Source organism: Podarcis pityusensis (genome assembly GCF_964106645.2).
Source record: "Podarcis pityusensis genome assembly, chromosome: 5".
NCBI classification, from domain to species: Eukaryota; Metazoa; Chordata; class Lepidosauria; order Squamata; family Lacertidae; genus Podarcis; species Podarcis pityusensis.
In genome coordinates, this window is record NC_138032.1 from 82,087,059 (window position 1) to 82,109,095 (window position 22,037).

The 22,037-nt window shown below is 42.4% G+C and overlaps 1 protein-coding gene across 12 annotated transcripts in view; it reads right to left on the reverse strand.

Annotated features, from left to right (window-relative positions):
* The window catches only part of ZMIZ1 (zinc finger MIZ-type containing 1), a 386,929-nt gene that overhangs the window by 290,824 nt on the left and 74,068 nt on the right, over window positions 1-22,037 (reverse strand). For all 12 annotated transcript variants that reach the window (XM_081007653.1, XM_081007652.1, XM_081007657.1 and 9 more), the window contains exon 2: window positions 15,281-15,398. The gene's annotated coding sequence lies outside the window, so the exon portion shown is untranslated. The remainder of the gene's footprint in view (window positions 1-15,280; window positions 15,399-22,037) is intronic.

A 22,037-nucleotide genomic window follows, 5' to 3' on the forward strand; every position in this document is an offset into this window, starting at 1 on the left:
TCAAGGAGTTCTTAAATATGGCCTCCACATCAATCTTATCAATTCCTACTAAATTTAAATCATGGCACATAGCTAAACATTTAGCCATTGTTGCACTCCAAGAGAAGAGATGACAAACTCTTGGGTAGGTAAATGAGGTACCCATTTCATGGAATCTGTAAGCACTCCACCACTGTGAGGGTCTTTGTGGCTAGTTGGTGCTAACTTCATTATGGAAGACACTAATGAGTATTCATTGCAGCCAACATGCAACACTCACAGCTTAGGGATTGAACACATACTCTGCATTCAGAAGGTCCTAGAACTGCTTCAGTCTTCGGCATTTCCAGTTCAACAGAACCTGAGCTATTGGGATCCTGGAGAGCAGCTGTCAGTTATACTGAGCTGCTAAGGGTGAAACTTAGCATTAGGCAGTTTCACATGTCATACAGATACCAAGCCAACTATAAAATGCCCCACTGTCTGCCATAGTGGTTTAGGCCTGTGAGGAACTGGCAGAAGCCCTTGTTTTTCCAAATCTTTTCTTGTGTCCTGTGGCTGCTGGCATTCAGAAACATGTACACTGCTTTCAGGTAATATACAGACAGTCCTTGTCTCTTAAGTGTAAGATCTTAAAGACATGAGGGAAATAGGCGTGAGGAAGCTGACTTTCAAAAGTGTAAATGAAGTGTATTAGGAACTGTACTGAGGGTTAGCAGCATGCCCTTCCGTTCATTGAAGGCTTTCAGACACAGTTCATTCACACATGGATTTTCATCATTAAGTGAACACCTGCATGTATGAAGAGGTCAGGAATCTTTTTCTATGGGGTCAGTTCACACATTCTACTACTGGACATCAAATGTACAGTAATCAAGTGGTGAAAAACCAAGGGATGCATGTGTGAATGCAAACGTGGGGAGCACTGGCAGAATGAAAGATAAGCATCAGTATCTTTATGACAGCAGTAGCTCCTAAAACCTGAGCTGCTTGAGGACTTGTGCTTTCTTTGCTCCTGGGAATTTAATACTTTAAATAGCTACAGGCAGCTTGGCATTTGGAGGCGGGGGTAAGAAAAAGGGGACCCCACTCACTGCCACAACTTGCACCTTAGTGCCAAATCATGATTGGATATATTTCTACAGTTCACAGACATGCATTAACTTTATCCCTACAGGGCTTTAAAGGACCTTGCATACCAAGGGATTCTTATGAGCAAATTAATAGTTAAGAGTCATGCATTTAAAAGCCTTGTTTTAAATCAAGTCATAAGTAAATTTTAAATGTCTCTATTCCAGACTGGCATTAAAGCATGACAATTCAGTAATAACTCAGTAATTATTTCAGAGTTCCACAAAGAATATAATTTGCCTCTCATAAGAGGGTACAAGCTCCAATTGGCTGGACTGTATGGTGTACTCCCCACCCCAAGGCCGCCCAATTATTTCCCTAGCAAACCATTAATATCAGAGAATGCTGAGGGAATTACCACAGCCCTCAGAGACTCTGCATTCTGCCCAGTTTAATGCTGCAACTGATGTTCAGAGGGATCACATGAAGGGGACTGGTTCATTTTAAAGGCTTGGGGGAGTTAATGACCTTCTGCAATAAGGACTCACTCAATGCTTCATGGTGGACTTCTCCACTGTCAAATGTTGCCTGAGTATACAATGCAATACCACACTGCCCACAGTCCAAGGAATAAAAAAAGGAGAAGCTTAGACATTACTGTGTTCACATACAATAATCAGGCCACCAGGACTTGCTCCCCCTGAAGCCAAATGCAGCCCATCACCATGGAATGTGGCCCACCAGCAGCTCTCAAAATCTCCTGCTTTTGATGGCTGCAAGGGACTGCTCACCAAGCACCAGGCTGGCCATCCTTGTGATTTCAGCTTGCTGGGTTCTAAGTTGTGCAGGAGTCCTGTGGAGTAGCTTTAGAAACTCAGATATATATGCTAGGCACCAAATTGTTCCTTAAACAAAGGTTACAGTTGCCAAAACGGAATGTCTAATTTGGGGGCAAGATGGCTCTAAAGTCTTATTTTTCAAATGATGGACTGACAGTGATTGATTCTCAGGTTAAACAACTAACTAGTTCTGATGAGCTAGGTTAAGAACATTGAGAACTTAAAGAAGGAACGTCCCTTGATCCAGGGACAGTCCACATATATACTGGCCTATTCAGACCTCTTTTTCTTAATGGTGACTGCTCCTGCTCAGGCTGCACAGAAAAGGCAATTTGGTTCCAAAAATAACTGATAGAATTCTACAGGATGGGGCATCAGAGTGTGAAAACAGCTCAGATCCAGTGATCCCCAGAGGGTGGAGAAGTCAGGTACCATCCTGGCACCCAAACATCTTCACTTGGTCACAAGTGGCTGAAAGACAGTGCCTGGCTAATTTTGAACACTGTCGTGCAGATGTCATGGAAGAAATGGCCCAATCCACAGGAAGCATGGGAAGAGTGTGCCAGAGCTTGATGAGCCCAGGTGGGTTGTAGGTGGTGAAGGTGGGCTCTCTGACAGAGATGTCAGAACCTGAGGGAGGCCACAAAAAAGCGGTCTGTTTCAAATGCTTAAGTTTTAGAAATATACAATTTAGTTTTGTAATGTGTAGCCACTAAACTCATTTTTTAAAAATTGTAACATGTGAAGCAGCCTGGCTGCTTTTGAGTGTTTCGTCATACAAAGAGCAGTAGGTTTGCTTGTGGAGCTGGGCTATCCTAATAGCATTACAAACTGCCCTTGCCAGTAGGATCAGGTTGAGGCTGCACCAAGGGCCCAAAAGGTTTTACTAAATGGTAGGAAACATTTCAGGGAAACACAATACAGCTAAAATGCAGGGCATATTTCCCTCTCTGCTACTATACAGTAGTTTCAAGAGAATTTTGCCTTATGCCAGGGTGTGAGTGACACACACAAAGATAACAAAACTATCATATACATCTCCAGATGCAGAGATAAATCTGGAATGCATTCTGGGTAACGTAGGCCAACTTCCACAGCATTACCTAGCAGTGTAGAAAAGAAATCGCAGCCAGACAAGGAAAAACAAAGAATCCATGGTGCCTTTCCAGTACCCAGCCATTAGTCCTTGTAAGGCAGAGTGTGGATAATGCAAAACAAAAGTCATTATATTTCTAGAGCTAGAGAGCTGGTCTACTTTGATTACTATGGGCTGGTTTGCATGTCACAGTAAGTAAAAGATAAAACATGGCTTACTGCGAATGAGCAGAATGATGATGCACACCACTTAAAATCACTCCCGCTTCACTCCAGCCTACCTGGAGGTGGGAGAAGCAAACCACAATGCTCAGCACTGCCAAGCCAGAGGGTAAGTTTGCATGGCTACATCATTTGGGCCTACACATGTTGGACCCAGTCCACCACCTAGCATGCGGTTGAAGCAAAAGAGATATATTACCTCCCACCTTGCCCCCACAGCTGGCTAATTGTTTGAGAAGCTTAGGGACTGATTGATAAAGAGCTATACTCCATTCTCCTCCAGATGGACAAGGGGGATCATGCCCTACACACAGAGGTACATAAGACATGGATACATTGTCTTTAAGAACCATTCACACACAAGAGAAAGAATATCTGCATATACGCAGGGCTATCTGAAGAGGTGTGCAGTCTGAAAACAAAGCCTGCCAAAAGCTTCCTCTCTCCTTTCCACACAAATGGCACACCTCCCTGAGCAAGACACATGTTGCTTCCAAAAGACACCATCACTTCTTTGCAGTGCCGATGGCAAACTGCTGGTCCACTCCAAGCCGCAAGTGCCTCAGACGAATGTAGCCTGCATTTTGCTTACTGCTAATAATGCTGCTTCACTTCATTAAAAGCTGCTTATAATTTTATGCACTCTTGTTTGATTAATTAACCTCTGGTTAAAATGAATGAGCTCTTGATTTAGGGATGCTACTAATGTGACGCTGGTGAGCCATGGATCACACACTGGTGAGCCATGGATCACACGCTTCCAATCATCCCTTTTTATTACCAATGTGGTGTTCAAGCTTCCTCCATCCAGCTTCCCCCTCTTTCTTCTCAAACCAAGCGACAACGGCATGCAAATGCTATTAGGGTGATGAGGGGGAAGATGCCATAATCCACAGCTGACCTAAAAATGTACAAGCCCTTTGCAGTCAAGAGTCTGTGCCATCAATGCATTAACACAGATCACAAGCACAATGTGGGAGAGGCAGGGGGGAGGCAGAGAGAAGAAAGGGACCCAATGTGTGCAGAGCTGAACGATTTGCATGTCTGAACTCCGAAGCCTGGGATTTGTTTTCAAAATAGGAAAAGCAACAGAAGTGAAAAGGAGGCATATTTCTATAAAACGAGAATATCCATTATATGTGCTGTCCATAAAAACAGAGGCCCCCATTTTGCTTACATTAGGGATCAGCAATTGGGGGCGCCAGGGCCCAATCAGGCCCCTTGAGTCCCAGCACTCTATGCCCCATTTGCCAGACCAGTTGCAAAGGAGTGGTATGGGAGGGATGGCTGTGACAATGGGACTTTCAGGCAGTCTATTTTGGGAAATGTTGGGAGGGGGAGTGCTATGCTTGACTTCCTCAAAGTGACCTTGCTGGTGGAGGGAAGGGAACTAGTTGTTAAGGGGGAGTCTACAGCCTACTTTTCTGGCTATGCTATTCTCCAACCTGCAGAGGAAGATTGGGGTGGCAAAAACAAGCATAAAGTGTGAGTAAATGGTGACTCCCAAGTTGTAAGTGAGCATGTGCTACCTCACATGGTAGAACATGTTCACGGTTTACATGCCATGGGTGTTAAGTCTGGGTGCCTTTCTAGAACATCTACAAGCACCTTAATTCCTTCTCTGAAAAAGGGAAAATTAAAAAATCTGGAACTCTAAACTGTTGATACATACAATATAGGGCAATTACGTTTTTGGTGAGTGCTAAAGAAACATCCTCAGCTTTTTGATCAGTGTAGCAGGCTGGGGAAACTTAAAACAAAACATAATGGTGATGGTGTGCAGGGCAAGGGGTACTCAGGCAATGATCTATGGAGTGATAATGCAGGTGTCAAGAAGAACATAAGGCTGGCAAGTTCATTTAGGCAGAGTCTCCATACTGCAATGTTACATCAATTTAAGCACACCCTCCAATATTATACAAAGAAAACAGTGTAAAAAAATTAAGAGAGATACAACTGATAACTTCAATTGAAGAAAGTCTGCATATTTTACTACCGCAGACAGTTGTGTGACAAATCCATAGCAGCAAAGCTTAATGATTCCTTGCTTTTCCTACTTTATATGAGAGGCATATGGTCCAGCCTATTAGCCAAAAAGTAAGGAATTCAAATATTTCCATGTCAGTCAAATTCATGGAGGAATTAATGTTCATATCATTTTAAGCTATGGAATATCTGTTCATTGCTGAATATAGTGACTCATCAGAATCCGATCCTAAGCATGAATGAAAATCTATCTTCCAAATTCTCTCCAAGAATGTAATTTCCTAACCTTCTAGCACACATCCAGTCTCCTCCACAAATCATGGGTACAGTTGCACCAATTATCACCATCAATTCTAAAGTGCCCATAATACATAGATAGGTGTTGTACATTTGAAAAACAAAACTCAAAGTAATTGATTTCTGTTTAGCATACTGACAATGCTTATGTTTTCCTTAAGTATTTTGCCAGTTACAGGCTAAGGGTACTTGTAATACATACTCTATTAAAGCCAAGAGGTGATTTGACTTGAACTCCTATCTAAACAGTGTACGTATGGGTGTGTGATATATATATATCTATATAGACAGCAGATGACTGTTTTTTTCTAGGTTACCCCAGCAGTGGTCAGCATTGCAGCTTCCCAACATGACACAAGGGAGAACTTTGTTGCTGGGACCCCTCATAGACAAAGAAAGGAAGGGGGAATTCTATGCTTCAAGGTATTGTGGCTTCAAAAGTCTCCTATATCTCTTTTCCCCGACACTACAATGTGCAAAAAGTGTGGCAAACATGCTGAATGGGTAATGCACACAGGTGAGCTATCCCTGACATGAGTGAAACAATCAAACAGCTGGGATATGTGTTTCCCACAATAGAGACAAAGGGTGGGGATGCACTCTCACTGGTATGTAAGCAAACTGTGGCTGAATGCCAGGCATCCTGTCCCAACCACTGCTTCGACTTGCCATACTCTTACATGTACCTTCGCTTGCAGAAGAACAGCTTGGCCTCAGATCTGCGTGACGAAAGAGGTCATGCAGGTGTTGTGCTTTGCTTTCAGTCGCTGAGTTCATGCTGCCTGTGCCATGGCAGTTTCTGTTATGCAGGGCACTGTGGCTTTGCTGTGCCTAGTGGGATATGTGTTATGTGTGAAATGGGACTGGGATAAATCCTATCACTGTGAGTGTATTGGCTCCTACATTAGCTGCCTCATACAGGGCCAACATCGTCATGCCAGCCCATGACTGGGGGGCACCAGGAATGTTGCCATGGAGGCAGCAGTTGTTTCAGCCTGCTGCTGTTCCAGCAGTGTTGCCACAGGGTGTGGCCTTTGTTGTTTGAGTCTGTGCTTTTTGTAGCAGCCGTTTTCTCTCGGCTTTTGCGGTGAGCATGTGTAGGATGATGACTAAGTTACGCCAGTGTTGCATCAGTGTAAGGACAACAGTGTTGTTTTGGCATGGCTGCAGACTTAAACACTTTCTAAGGTAATATGCTCTACAATGGGACTTTCTGATGAGACACGCATGGTACTGCACTTTAAAGTCTTTATAGTGCAGCATCACGCTTGTCTCAGAAGACTTTATATAGTGCAGTACCATGGGAATATTCCCAAGCAGATGCAACCTTATCCTGTTCCTCTAGAGACAGCCTACGCCAGCTTCTCCCAAACAGCAAGTTAGGAAATTTTAAGGCCACAACAAGTGTTAGCAGTGGCCCCTTCTTAACTGTGGTTACAGGATACATTGGTATCAACATTAGCTCCTGGGATAACCAGGAGTCCCATTGAACTAGGATTCAAAACTAGTATTAAACCATGCCTTTGAATCCTACTTAAATGGAAGCCCAATCTGGTCTTAGCCTTGGCAAATATAAATACTGATGTGTCCTTTACCTGTGTTTGCGAGGGAAGGAGAGGAAAAAGAAGGAGCTCATACTCCTGCGGCTCTTTCCCAACCTCATAGCTGCAGTTAAAAGGAAACTAGCATTGGCTCTGCACCAGCACATCTATGAATCCAGAAAAAAAAACATCAGAAGCTCTCTCTGTCGGTTGCATTTGTATCCCACCCCTCTTTCCTAGCAGTTTATCCCAACATACCGCAGGTTATAAAAATATTTCACACATACATTTTTTCTGATCATTGTTTCCCCATTTGTTGTTTCACTGTACATCTTTGGAGTTTTTAATGTGATGTACACACAGAGATACTTACATGAAAGGTGGTATATATTTCTAGTGAAGAGATAATGCTTGAGATATACGGGTAAATGCTTTTGAATGTTCAAGAAACTTTGCATACAGTATTGAGTTGTAATCCTTCCAATAACGTTGTAAGGTAGGTAAAGTTTGTTACTGCCATATTTCAGACAGGAAGTGGAGATGGGAGGCGACTGTCTTCCATGGCAGAGGAATATGTGAACTTCGCTATCCAGTCTTTTTTCTTAGACCAGAGGTGACCAATCTGTGGTCATTTAGATCAGGCTTCCTCAAACTCAGCCCTCCAGATGTTTTTGGGCTACAACTCCCATGGTCCCAGCCAGCATGACCAGAGTTCAAGGATGATGGGAGTTTTAGTCCAACATCTGGATGGCAACAGGTTAGCGATACCCCTGCCTGAAACAGTATCCTACACCAGGTCTTAACCCATGTTATGCTAGCAACCCTGTGAAATACAACAGGTTGAGAGACAGGAGCTTACCCAAAGCAACTCACTGAACTTCTTTAACCAGTGCTGGCTTTATGACATTGTCATGCCTAAAGCAGATGTGTTTAAAAAAAACTTTTTAATTTTTTTACTCTGCATATCCCAGGAGTACCCACTGCCTTAACATGGCTGACCTGGTGCCTGGATAGGAGACCACTGAAAATCCCATATGAACTGTCCTCATGCTCTCTGAAAGTAAATAATAAAGTGAGGGGGGGGGGTTGGAATCCTAAAACAGGCCTCCTACATTCTTTTATTTTTTTGATGTTGGAAAATTGGAGGTTACTCACCAAGAAACTATGACCACTTCTTTCATGGCAGTGCTTTTATACAAGGAAATGGCTATAAACGCTGTATCACAAATGAAAAACCACACAGTAGAATTTAGGAAACTATGGGGCTCAAGCCAGGCGACTTAAATGGTGAACAAAACTCAGTTGCTGCCTTTGAATTCAGCACTGCTGGCATCTCGTTACAAAATGACATATCATGTCAGCAGCAGGATTAAGAAATTATTTCTCTCTTTCTCCATTCCCATGCTATAGGAGTTGTTGCGTCACAAATTGATGAGGGTAACTGGGGACAGATGATGGACATACACATTATTCCCTTCCTGTGATCCCTCTCCTATAAAGAACAAAGCAGGCAACTTAAGTACACAAACTTCTCCAGCTCATATGTAGACCACAGATGGAGTGATGTTTTTCACCCTGCAGATTCCATCAGAACTGCATATTTATCTTGTACTGGCGAGAAAGAATAATCAAGACAGACCTTTATAAGTGATAAAGGAAAAGAAACTTGCCTATTTAATCTCAACAGTTTTGTTTTCCCTAGTCATGGATTCAGGGTAGACACTGCCTGTAGTGCTGTGATCTATATCTATATCACACACACCACAGGACACCTTTACAGATCTACACTTCTAACTCATTAACAAAAAATCATATGATACATTGCAATTGCAAAAGCTACAAACATTATCTTAGTAATCAATAGACTTGTAAGCAAAGTGCTGCAAATTATGGCTGGCTTTGGGAGCTGACCAAGGCCTGTGTTCACCACTCACGCTGCCTCCACTATTCAAGTGGGGGCAGATCACATCATACTGAGCTTTGGAGGCATTCCAGCATGGCCAGGGCCCAGTACAACCAGAAGTGCAAGTCTCTCCCTACTTTACTCTCCAGCTGAAAGGGGAATGGGTTCACCCCCTATTGTACTGACCCCAGAGGTATTCAGAAAGCAGTGAAATGCCTTGCTGAGGCTCAGTGCAACCTCAGTAAAACAGACTCCTCTGTGTCTGGAGGGAAGCCATGGTATAGATTAGCAACTAATAGTTTGTCTCTCCGGAACGAACCAGGAGCTATGAACAAAGAAGAAACCTTGGCTTCCTGCTCATGATATGTATGTCTTGAATGAGACAAAACACAAGATTGGGTTAGAGCATAATTCTAACCACAGCTTAGCCTTGGATAACATAGCTGCAGCAGGAGGGGGAAAGGGTGCGGTGGTCACAACCTTCATTTTGGGAGCCTACACATTTGCTAGTTCTTGCTAAGGTATGATTTAGCATAGCATTGTGTGTGAACTGGATCAACAGCTGCTTTTATCCAAGGCCACCTGGTACATTTGCATCCAAGTAAGGTTTTGACCAGGGACTTCCCAGCTCAGAGCTCATCTTCTTGTTAACCACAGTTACACTTATACCTGTTAGTACAAGGGTCAAGCAAACTTACTGCGCCTTGGGCTGGTGTCTCCAGTGCTGATCTGGTGGGCCGGAGGGCGGGGGAGCGCGTGCCTATACGCGTGTGCACACGCTATTTCCAGCGCACTTCCAGGTTGGAGGAGCACCGGAAATAGCTTGTGCGCATGTGCAAGGGCCTCCTCCGACCCAGATGTGCACCAGAAATAACGCTTGTGCATGCACACATAATGCTTGCGCATGTGCACAAGCTATTTCCAGTGCTCCTCTGACCCAGAAGAGGACAGCCGCGGAGCGCAGTGCCGGTAAGAGCAGGCAGCGGCAGTTACCGTGGGCCAGATAAACGAATCCCTCAGGCTTTATCCGGTCCGCAGGCCTTAGTTTGGGGACTCCTGTGTTAGTAGGTACAAGACAATGGCAGTCTAGTGATCTGTGGATCACTCTCAATAGAAAATGCCACCAGCTTTAGCAAAAGTGTTTTTGAGTCAAATCTGGAGACTCCTGCTTAGATGAAACCTTTTAGGAATTTAAAAGGGAAGCAAAAAAAAAAAGAAAGAAAGAAAATCAAGAAGACTAGTGAAATATTTGGCTTGTGGGGGTGGTGCCATACATCCCTAATTTTAAAGATGAGCAGCAAAGGAAAAATAAATAGCACATTCTTAGCAATGGAAAGCAACGAAATAACTAGGTCACGGCAAGGGACTGAAATTTGCCAAGGATCTTAGCAAAGCTTATATGGTACTTCCCATATGCAGCAAGGCTAATCTTAAAGTGATGCTTGTGGAATTTCTATCAGGCTTGAATTCTGAATTTTACAAGTTTTTACAAGTTTCACTTTGTAGAGAAAACACTATGCAAATGCTAGCTGTCTATACATAATGGTGACCTTAAACCGCACACCCAACTCACGCATAAATATTTGTTCTTATCGGCAAATGATCACTGAGAAGACAGCCCTACATTGCTGCAATTGCCCTCAGAAATGGTTTGTGCTTGCCCAATTAGGAATTTCAACTTCAAACTTATCTCAAAGGTTTGGTTTAAAATAAAATCCAAACACTAAGTAAATATCCTGCTGAAAGGTTGCTCTAAGCTTTCGGAACGCTGCACTTGATTTATGTAACAGCACAGAAAAACACAAACAAAGCAGGCTTACCACACCAAAAGATAAGTTATTAGAGACACTGCTTAACATACCAGAGTGTCACACACCTAAAATATGTTAGCTAGAAGCAGTATCACCTTTCAGTTTGGAGATTGCAGAGATATAAATGAAGGTTAAGAAGAAGAAAATACTTCATTTGTGTGTTTTTTTTAAAGTGAAAAATAGTGATTTTTTAAAATTCTGAACAAAGTACTTATGATGGTAAAAATGGTAAATGTCCCTCCTAATAGAGTACGGATACATTTAAGTCCCCTGCATATGCCATCTGTTTCCCAGATCATCCTGTGACAGGGACTGGCACCCTTGTCTTCATCAAGGGCCATATTTTTTCAGGGGGTAATCTGTCAGTTGGTAGAGTGCTACATACAAGCACTGGGCAGGATCAGCCCTTTTCACGCTCTGCCACTTCTCCCTTCATCTCTGCCACCTCTCTCACCCACAGCCACCATTTTTCAGATTACACTGAGGGAAGATGTGGCCGTAGGGCTGCTGCTTGCTCCCATGTGCGCTATGGAAGCCCAGCAGCTCAGCCAAAGTCTCAAGAGGTTTCTGCTGCCTGCTCCTTCAGATTCTCTCCCCCCCCCCGCCCCGCCACAATACTATGCTGACATACAGCTCTGCTTCTCCATAACATCTGGGTCAGGAGAGGCTGTGCATGATGTGGACCACTGTGGTCTGTAAACAGTGGTGAAATGGATGAGGGCCGGGGAACCCTGGGGAAATGGAGGCATTGTGGATTGGTGGATCCTGTGTCTGGGAGACTGGCCAGTCCATGTTCTAGATGGTCAGTTGGGGCATCCCCCTTGAGCCATCTTTGTCGCTGGAGGCTCAGGTAGACTTGGTGACTAGAAGTGCTTTTTTGGTATGCCATCTATGGCCACTCTTGAACAGGGATAGCCTGGCCATGGTGATTCCTGCATCAGTAGCCTCAAGGCTTTATTGCAATGTGCTGGGGCGGGGAGGCTAACCTTAGGCCTATGTCCAGTTGATGCAAAACATTGTGGCTAGATATGAACAGTCTATTGCAGGCATAGGCAAACTCTGGCCCTCCAGATGTTTTGGGACTACAATTCCCATCATCCCTAGCTAACAGGACCAGTGGTCAGGGATGATGGGAATTGCAGTCCCAAACATCTGGAGGGCCAGAGTTTGCCTATGCCTGGTCTATTGCCAGCACACAACATTAGTGCCCAAAAGCTTGCATAGGCTGCCCCTATGCTACCAGGCCAGGCTCATGGTTCTTGCATTTATTTAGAAGGCCCTTAACAACTTGGATCCAGGGTATCTCACAGACCACCTTACTTATATCCCTGCTCAATCAATCAGTCTGGAATTGTTTTATTTATAAAGCTGGCCTGAAAATGCACCCGCCTTTTAGGATATATTTCTCCCTCTATACACACTTTCCCATAATCTATTGAACTCTGTATGTGCAATACATGAATTCTTTCCCCTAATACATGATTTCCAACACACACTTTTTGATTGGAGAACTGCACTGCAAAATTTGGAAAAGTGCAAATTTTGAAAGATCTCAGGTTGTATATTGTTTTGTGAACTGCTAATTCCTCTCTGCATCCCTAGCCACTTTGGCTACATAAGAATCCTCACTTGAACAATGAACTTGCTAGTTGTATATAGGATTTCAAATAAGTGGTATTGTCAGAACGCCAGAGAACTGGAGGGACCCTGGTTAGAAAAACTAGTAAACCAGGCACCAGAAGCTCAAAAACGTGGATAGTCTCACCTGTATGATTTTGCGGCAGCTTCAAAGGACCCAAGAACTAGAAATGAACTCTCCTGGTGATGCTAGATTTTTGCAAGAGCTGCCACCCAGGTACGCAGATCAGCCCAGACATGCACACTCACTCATCTAGTTACCAATTCCAGACACATCTCCAGTCTGAATGAATTTCAGTCTTACAAATTTGCTCCTTCAGATCAGCATTTTTTCTCCCTTTCCTCCCAAACCTTTTCAGTTCCTTCCAGTCTCTGTGGTTCATGGACTACCTGACTAAAGCAGAAGGTACCTTGCATTTTTAGTCAAGATTTTGGGGATCAGTTGGGTGGTGGGTGCTTTTTTTGGTTTTTGTTTTAAGAGTGTGAGAAAGGGAGGGACATATTTCCCTTCTCTCTCTCTCTCTCTGCAGATTAAGTCTCCTGCAAATTTGGCACACATTCTTGCATAAGGAAGTAAGAGACAAAGCAACAGACAGGTAATTACATGGCATGAGCTTCAGGGAAATCCAGTTGGCTCTGGAAGAAGCCTTCAATGGCCAGCTGGTTCCCAAATGCTTCTCAAAGAAGGGCTAGTCCTATAAAGCCTGATGCTCTGTTCTAGTACACAAATGACCAGCTATAAGAGGCTGAATAATATTTTTCCTCATTTCCCATCTTCTTCACTGTGAAGCAAACAGGAAAGACTTTCCCATATTCACCTACTTCTATTGACACCCAAAGTGTGTTGGGGTGGTAATAATATTTATTCTATATGGTACACACACACACACACACACACACACACACACACATATATATATATATATCCGACTGAAAGTGCACAATTACAAATTACTTCCCTTATTACCAGAAGCATTGCTCTTCACAATATTGCAAACGGTTAAAAGGAATGCTTCTTAATGCTTGGAAAGGATTATGGACAGGATTTTCAGAAGGACCCTTGTGGAAAACCAAGTGTCAAATCCAGGATTCCCCTCTGGTACCCTTGAGAACATCCCTCTTAAAAAACAAAAAACACCTGCCCAGTATAATCAGGCATAAAATACACTTACACATCTTGCCTACAAAATGGGAACCCTGAAACGCCATACACTTGTCTACAAGTGTCTACAGAAGCACATCTGCAGCTAAAAGCCTGCAAAGGCTTCAGAGGAGCAAAGTGGAGAAGGACGGCAATGATAAATGGGTGGGTTAGCTATGGAAATTAAGTGCACCAAAGTTAAATAGCCAACAAAAATAATTATTAGCTCACTTTACATGCATTCACAATTCTTGTCAGCGGCTAGTAGAGGAAACAGTCTGTGACAAATGCCGAGCTGGGGGTTAACTGTGTCTTCATGGGTATGGCTGGTGGGAATGCTTGAGAGTGTGCATTGTATGTAAGGGAATGTGAAGGATGTGTTTGGGATATGTTACACTGGGACAGAAGTAGGTTGTAGCTGCTGCTCAGTTATTTTGTCTAGTTGCTAATGATACTTTAGACCTGGATTTCTTTTTTGTATTTTTGTATTTAACTTACACATGTAAAGTTGTTCTTTTGTTTCAGATAATATTTGCCTTACTGTTAATTATTCTGCTTGTGTTTTTGTAACTGAATTTTGTTTGTAATGTTTTATTTTGCCGATTGCTTTTTGCATTTTAACTTCTATAAATTGTGGTTGTTGGCATCCCTCAGTCTTGAGAAACTATTTCACTGAGAATCTGTGAAGATGTAAGTATCAGCAGAAGATCCCACTACTAGGCAGGTTGCTCATAATTCAAAGATTGATTTGCTGACCTTGCAAAGTATTAAAGGGAAAATAAGTTGCCCCGTCACATGTCTAAAGGAAAACACGACTTTTTCTTTACAAATCCTGAAGCAAATATTTTTAAAGGAATTTGCCACCAATGAGAAAATGACTTGTATAGAAAGAGAAATTCTAAATAAATGTAAAGATATTTAGTGGGCCTTTCTTGACCTTCAAATATATGTGAAGGGGGATATAGTTTTATGAGAAAAAGTTTGATGACTTTATTCTGGACCAAATATTTTGGAAGGCAGTGTTACTTTGTTATATGATTCTGTTTCTAACCAATAAAAATGAACTGTATATTTGGATGTTATATGTTTTGAAGTGAGTTGGTATAAGACTATTCACTATAATATTGTATTAGTTTTGTTGTTGTATGGCTGCTGATGTGTTGTGAGTCACTTTTGGAAGATTTGCACGGAAAAGTAGCATGCAAACTGAAGTAATAACTACCACTACTCACCACCCTGCTTAAGATATTGGGAGCAGGCTTTTGGTAAGAGGCAGCCCGTTCCACTAAGTGCCTCTTTTCCACTTAAGATTTACATCAGCATCTCAGCTAACCATGAAAAATGTTCACCAGGGTCCCCCTTAGCTAGGATTGGAAGCTAGTTAAGGACATCTAGTTAGAACCAGCAGAGAAAATATTTTGCTGGAGAGAAGAGGAGAGCAGGAACCACATGATTCTGAATGATCTCCCAGCATTATGTCTATACTAGCCCTCGAAAGGAATGCTGTCCATGCAAGGAATACAAACTGGAATGTGTGTACAAAATGTATCAAGAGCCCTGCCTCCTAATACATAAAAAGTATTAAATATTGTAAAGGGAAGGAAAGCAATTAATGTAAGCTCAGAAGTGACGTATGAATAAAAATTTCTGCACAGACAAACTAATCTAGATCTCATCCATTGCTCTTCCCTGCCCCATGAGAAAACTTAACAGGAAGAAACTTAACAGGCAGAACACCTAAACGGGCAAATAATTACCTTTTAACTCTCTGAAGAGGTCACCATCAATTAGCTTACAGGAGCTCTTAACAAACAGGGAGAAAAGGTGGAAGGGAGCTGGAAGTGATGCCTGAATCCACAATGCACAAGGTTTTTCCTAATAGAAACATAAGGGGGAAAAGAAAGTAGTTAGCCACCCCTTTTCAGGTCTTTTGATAGAGCATATGATAACCACTAAAAATGGAAACAATGATAACACAACATAGGCTGGGACTCAGTACTACAAAGATCCTATTTTATTACTGTATCGATAACACACATTTTAACGCATTTAAAGTTGTATGTATCTTCAAGACCAAATTTCAGTTAGCTAATTGTTGTAGAAGTACCTTACCAAATGTCTTACCTCTGTTAGGCAGACCAAGGTGTTTATATATATTTCACACACACACACACACACACACACAGAGAGAGAGAGAGAGAGAGAGAACCCTCAACACGTGCATTTAACTTGTGAACATTTAGCTTTACACAATAGATAGATAGATAGATAGATAGATAGATAGATAGATAGATAGAGTGGGTGGAAAGGGGGTAGGGGTCCAGGAGGAAAAAGACTTTGGCAATCACACCTGCCATTGCACCCATTGTGTTTTGACTATATGCAATTCTGGCTTTAGGCACAACCCCCAGAATGTAATCCCTAGGTGAGTTGAGGACTTGCTTCATGAGTTGAGGGACGACACATATATGCAAAGTGCTTTATGACCATTCTCTTAGTCATCCCTGCCAAAACCTTAAGAGGTAAGTGATTAATATTCTGATTTTACAGATGAGGAACTGATGCTGAGTAATGGTGGCTTCTTTCCTAAGGCCACCCAGGGAGAGCCTCACCAATATCTGACCAGTCCAAACGCAGCACCCCAATCAATGAACCAAATGGCAACTCAACTTTCCCAAATTGACCAGTGTTGACATAATAAAAATGCAAGTAAAAGAGCCGAGACAGACAGTGTAATCAGTGATACATCCCTCTCAATTAAACTGTTATAACACTAAGATGCTTTAGGCGATATTATGATGAAGTCTCCCATGACCTTAGACAGAAAAAAATTACACAGATACCTAGGTGGCAGAGCCAGTTTATAATTGCTGTGCTAGTTAAATCTAAAGTGCCTCAACATTTGTAGGTTTTACAGCACAATCCTACCCTTGTCTACTTAGAAATGTGTCCCATGGAATTTGGTGGGGCTAACTCCCAGGTAAATAGGGCTAGGATTCCAGTGTTAGTCTCCCATCGATCAGAGAACAAAAAGAGAGGAAAGATACTACCTACTAAGCATCCTTACAGCACATCACAAATATTCTCATCACTTCACAAATATGGTTCCAGTAATCCTTAGAACCAGTGTCCACTACAGGCATTTGGGAATCCCTCAGTGGACCTCCCTCAGAATGGGGCCTCCTTCTGCCACAGTCACTGCTGCCCATTCATTTGGTCTTTGTCCCTGGAACAATTCTGCACAACCATTCAGGGCAATGACCCCTCCCATATACAGACAATCATCATCTCCTTGGCTTAAATGGCTGTCTCCATCCCCTACTCAATTTTTTCAGTTATGAGGATCAAGAATACAAGTGGCCACCCATACTCATCCAAGCCCCTCGTGCACAACCTCGAGCTGCACCGACTGTAACTCATCCAACAAAACTGGATCAAACGGTGCTCTGGATACCTTTCAAGGTTCATCAACAGAATCACTGTTGGGGCATATTTAAGCAACCTGAAATGCTTCACACTCAAAAAAACACAGTGGACCGCTGTCAGTTCCACAGGTGCCTTTGGACCAGCATGTCAAAGGCTTGGCACCACCAGAGAAAACTCTGCTGTATGGCACAAAGAGGATGCAATGGAGTCAGCACAAAGTAATTGTTCTTCCAGAGTTAAAACCATGCTCAAGGTGGCAAGAAATAAAATGCCCAAAAGTACCCAACCTAATAAAACAATTCCCACATCAATCATAATAAGATCTAAAACAAAGAAACACAAACTTAATATCGATAACAGCAACAACCCTCACCCACGGCAACACCCCAACCCCAGCCCAAGATTCTGTTCAGTGGCCTCAGCTTTTGCAGCTGGAGTCAGACAGACAGACCCCTGGTACATTGGGGGAGAAAGGTTGCTAGTCCATCACAACAGATAAGGTAGAAGAAGGTTAGATTATTGCAATGCGTTATATGTAGGGCTGCCTCTGAAGACAGTTCTTCTCTGCATGGCTCCCGTTTGTGGAATGCCCGCCGGAGAGGTACCTATTTATCTACTTGCACTTTGACGTGCTTTCGAACTGCTAGGTTGGCAGGAGCAGGGACCGAGCAACAGGAGCTCACCCCGTCGTGGGGATTCGAACCGCCGACCTTCTGATCGGCAAGTCCTAGGCTCTTTGAGAAGCACTGGGCTAGAAAATCCCAGAGAGATACAGTGGTACCTCGGTTTACAAACAGTCCTGTTTACAAACTATTCGGTTTACAAACTCCACAAAACTGGAAATAGTGTTCCGGTTTGCAAACTTTACCTCGGTCTACAAACGGAAACCGAATGGTGGAAGGGCACTGGTGGTGGGAGGCCTCATTAGGGAAAGCGCGGCTCGGTTTAAGAATGGATTTGGTTTAAGAATGGACTTCAGGAAAGGATTAAGTACGTAAACTGAGGTACCACTATATCTGCAAACCAATCAGAACTATCAGCCTCTGGGTCCCCCACCACTATGGAGAAAAAAAAGCCTCTGAAAGCCTAAATCTCAATAGGAAGGGATCCAGCCATGACAAGGGATTATTAAACTAGGTTAAGTTTGTCATGCAGATATGCCTTGACAAAGTAGTCACCCTTTTCTATTTAGTGTTGAAAACCTGGGTCAGAATAAAGATGATTCTGTTAAACAGCATCCACAATTTAGATCCAAGCAACATTAACTATAAATAGTAAAATCAAATGTGATGTGAATTAAAGAGCTGGCCACACACCATCATATATACCTAAAGTGACCTCAATTCTCCAAGTGTCAGTTACTTTACAGCCAAAATGCCATCACCCGCCTATACATGAGACTGTGGTGCATAGCTGTCAACTTTTCCCTTTTCTTGCGAGGAATCCTATTCGGAATAAGGGAATTTCCCTTTTAAAAAAGGAAAGGTTGACAGCTATGCTGTGGTGTTTCTTCTGAAGTGAAGTCCAGGCGTGTGCAATAGCAATATAATGCTTATTGGCTTGGGTGGGTGGGAATGACAAAAAGGGAGAGGGTGGTGGAATTCAGTGTTTGGGGCCATTAACACTGAATTACACTATGCTGAGACATTTTACATTGTGCCATAGTGCAGTCTTTATGAAGCCAAAACAGCACCACCCACACCCAAAACCTTTAGGGGAGAAACCCCTCCCTCAATTGGAAACAGTCCAATGAGAACTGAGCGTGCTTAGTGAGTATGAAATGCTGGCTGACTGTTGGAGGAGATGGAAAACAGAGGGCAGGGGAGAAGCAGAGAATAATGGAACGGACTGGCAGGAGTCCTGAACAGCGCTACATAATTTTGTTGAAGGTTCTGCTTGATGTACCCTACAAACCAACCCATTTTCCACCAACTTGCAAGACTATGGAAGTTCAGTTTGTTAAGCCACACACCTATATGCACGGACACCCAGCGTACCACAAGCAAGCAAACAAAAATTAGAGAACAGCGTGTTAAGCATGACAAGAGAACCCAAAGGTTCAATCTAATCAAATTTAAGCGATAATTGAAGAGAAGACAGCTGTGTTCACAATCCTCCTACAAAGATCCGCAACTGTAAATTTTTCTAATGGGTTTAGTCCAATCATTTTCCTAAGCCATACCATTAGCAAAAATGAGCCTGCAGCCAAACCAGCATGAGCCAGGATTTCATTAGAGCTCATGCTGAGCAGGGTAATTTCTGGTCAGAGCTTGGACCCAGAGAACCAAAATTAAATCAGGTGCTTTTTGAATGTGGGTTTGGCAGCACTTAAGATTCCCTTATTCAGATTTATAGCCCACCATCACCCCTGCAGGCTCACAACAGCTCACAAAACATTTCATCTTTTATGTGTCACTAAAAATATACCAAATATGTGTATATTTTCCACTAAAATCAACCCTTACACCTACACTGTAGCACTAAAAACCCTCCCCAAATAAACACACAGCTCAGAAGAAAAGCTGAAGCATAACCTCTTGCAATAATGAACTCCACAATCACTGAGGACACCATTCTAAGTATCCTCAACTTCACACCAGATGCACTGACAGGCTCGGTGCTGTTACGAATTACGCCAAGGCAGGCAACCAATGTTACATGTTCCTACCACCCCTCGCTCACTGCACGAGACAAGCACTATGATGAATTCAGGTCAGTCATGGCCCTTTGAGGGGACTGCTGCTAAATCCAATTGCACTGAAGAGTGGTCACTTTTATAAAAAAAAATTCTTCCTCACCAGCAATATCCAATGCAACATCCTATACAGTATATTAGGATATGGGTTCTGGGTCAGTTAAAAACAGCAACAGTGTCACTCTGCCTGACCAGCTACCCTCACTAAGCCTCTGAGAATCTGATTTCTACCTTTTCATCTACATTTTTGATAATATTATTTTAGTATATTCAATTAAGTAAAACAGGTGCCCTCCAAATGGACAGACTTCCCATGGGGAGGGGGAAGAGAGAAAAATGGTGTGTGTATCTGATAAATAGAGTAAAGAGATTGTGTATTCTTAAGAGTACTGCAAAAACAAGGCTAGAAGAAATGTTTTAGATTTCGGTTTAGTTACCCGGCACTAATAATAATCCAAGAAAGACTGACAGAAGATGGGGGGGACGCTTTAAAAAAAAGATAGACTGTGTTTTGGAAATATATCAAAAAAGTGAGAGGGGGGAGGAAAAAACAATGTAGGAGATTCATACAATAGAGTGAAGGGAAGCAGAAGAGAGCATTGTATAAATATACTATTAAGGAGATGTGGGAGAAATTTATATAGTACAACGAAGCATATGCAAATTTGTTCTCAAATCAAAAACAAGCTGGGAATGTAGAGACAGCAATAAGGAAAAATAAATAAAAAAATGGCCCATTTAATTCTGCTTTAAGACATCAGACATTAATAACAGTCCACAGCAGTGACATAAAAGGTGTATATAAAAAATAAAATTAATCTAGGAACGCCAGGCTGCATATAAAACAGAAGACAAAATTGATCCTATGTTGCCATACAGGCAATAATGATAAATAAGCTTACAGTAACATTGTACAATAGTATAAACATTGAAGATAACTGCAGGAATTAAAGCGGCTTGTATCCAGAAAACAGAATTACAAAAAGGCGGGAAAATGCCAAAAGCAGAAAGAGGAGAGGCCGTCCAAGGCGTGTATGTGAGTGTACAGATTAGCAAACAGTAGATCTGAGGAAGAATTCTAAAAGAAATCAGTTATTAAGGAGAAGAAAAGAAAAAAGCTGAACAAAATGAACGTTCAGCAAAAGCAGGGAGATGTAGAAAACAGCTGTGTGACAAAATTTATTGAGAATAGCAGGACACACTGAGTGCTGTTGTGTGTCAAAAACAAAAACACCATCCTTCAGAGTGGCACACATATCAATTCTGCTATAGGCAGTATGATACACATGTGTCAATCTTACTCAGCCAAAACATTTCAATTCTGAGGAAAAGTGATGACAATTACATCTGCCCGAGCGCTGTTTCAATGGAAAGGTCGCAGTCCCTTTAGTACAGTACTCAAATTTGGAGGGGGGTCACAAAAGGAGCTTCCGAAAATGGCCATTTTCACTCACATCCTGACAAATTCACAACTGCACCATTATAGCTGATTAGGAGGTCTTGTGCAAAAAACCCACTTCCCCCAAAGATCAGACCTTTTGCAATAAAGTGGCAGGAAAATGCACTGCAAATTGTGGGATAACCCTGGCTTGACACAAGATCCTCTAACCTGGGAAACAAACCAAAATGAATGCACAGTCAACCAAACTGGTAAACTTCTTCTTTCATAGCATGTACTAGATAATATTTACCAGCAGAAAGAACTCATTTATTCTGTATTCAGGAGCCAATTTTAATATTCCACCTAGAAATGGTGCTTTCGGGTGGGGCGGGGGGGTTGACAGACAGGTAACAGTGTCTTAGTTTGTAACAAACGTGTATCCTGAAGATCTGTCTTTGTCAGCCAGAATGCAGTTATAAATGCTACATACATCAGAAGCAAGCACAAATAAATTCAAAAGAAAATATTTGCTATACAGCGTAGCCTTACTAATCCAGTAATAATCATAGATGCCGAAACATTACAGGCACGGGGAGAGGGAAATACTGCAGCTACAGTTTGTAAATGCACAAGGGTGGGGGGAGAAAATCCAGATATTTCACCAAGCTTTATTGTGAACCTAAATGAAGCCTACTATTAGTAGAAGTAAAAAAAGGAGGTTGTAACAAAGACACCAGCGCAATATATACAAGGCAGTGACACTTTCCCCCGTGTCTCCACTAGCTCCATAATAAAAAGCAAGCATTGCATTATTTAACACTATTTTAAATAACTGTCAATATGTATTATATTTGCCTGTTTTGTGCCTCAGGTAGCACCCTGGGGAGATGTCTTTTATCACCGCATCATAAAGTTGCCCCACTAAAGCTGCCACCTTTCAGGTAAAACTCTTGCCTCTGATTCAATGCTGAGCTTTTACTGTCAGAAGAACTTGGGTGGAACATTCCTTGCC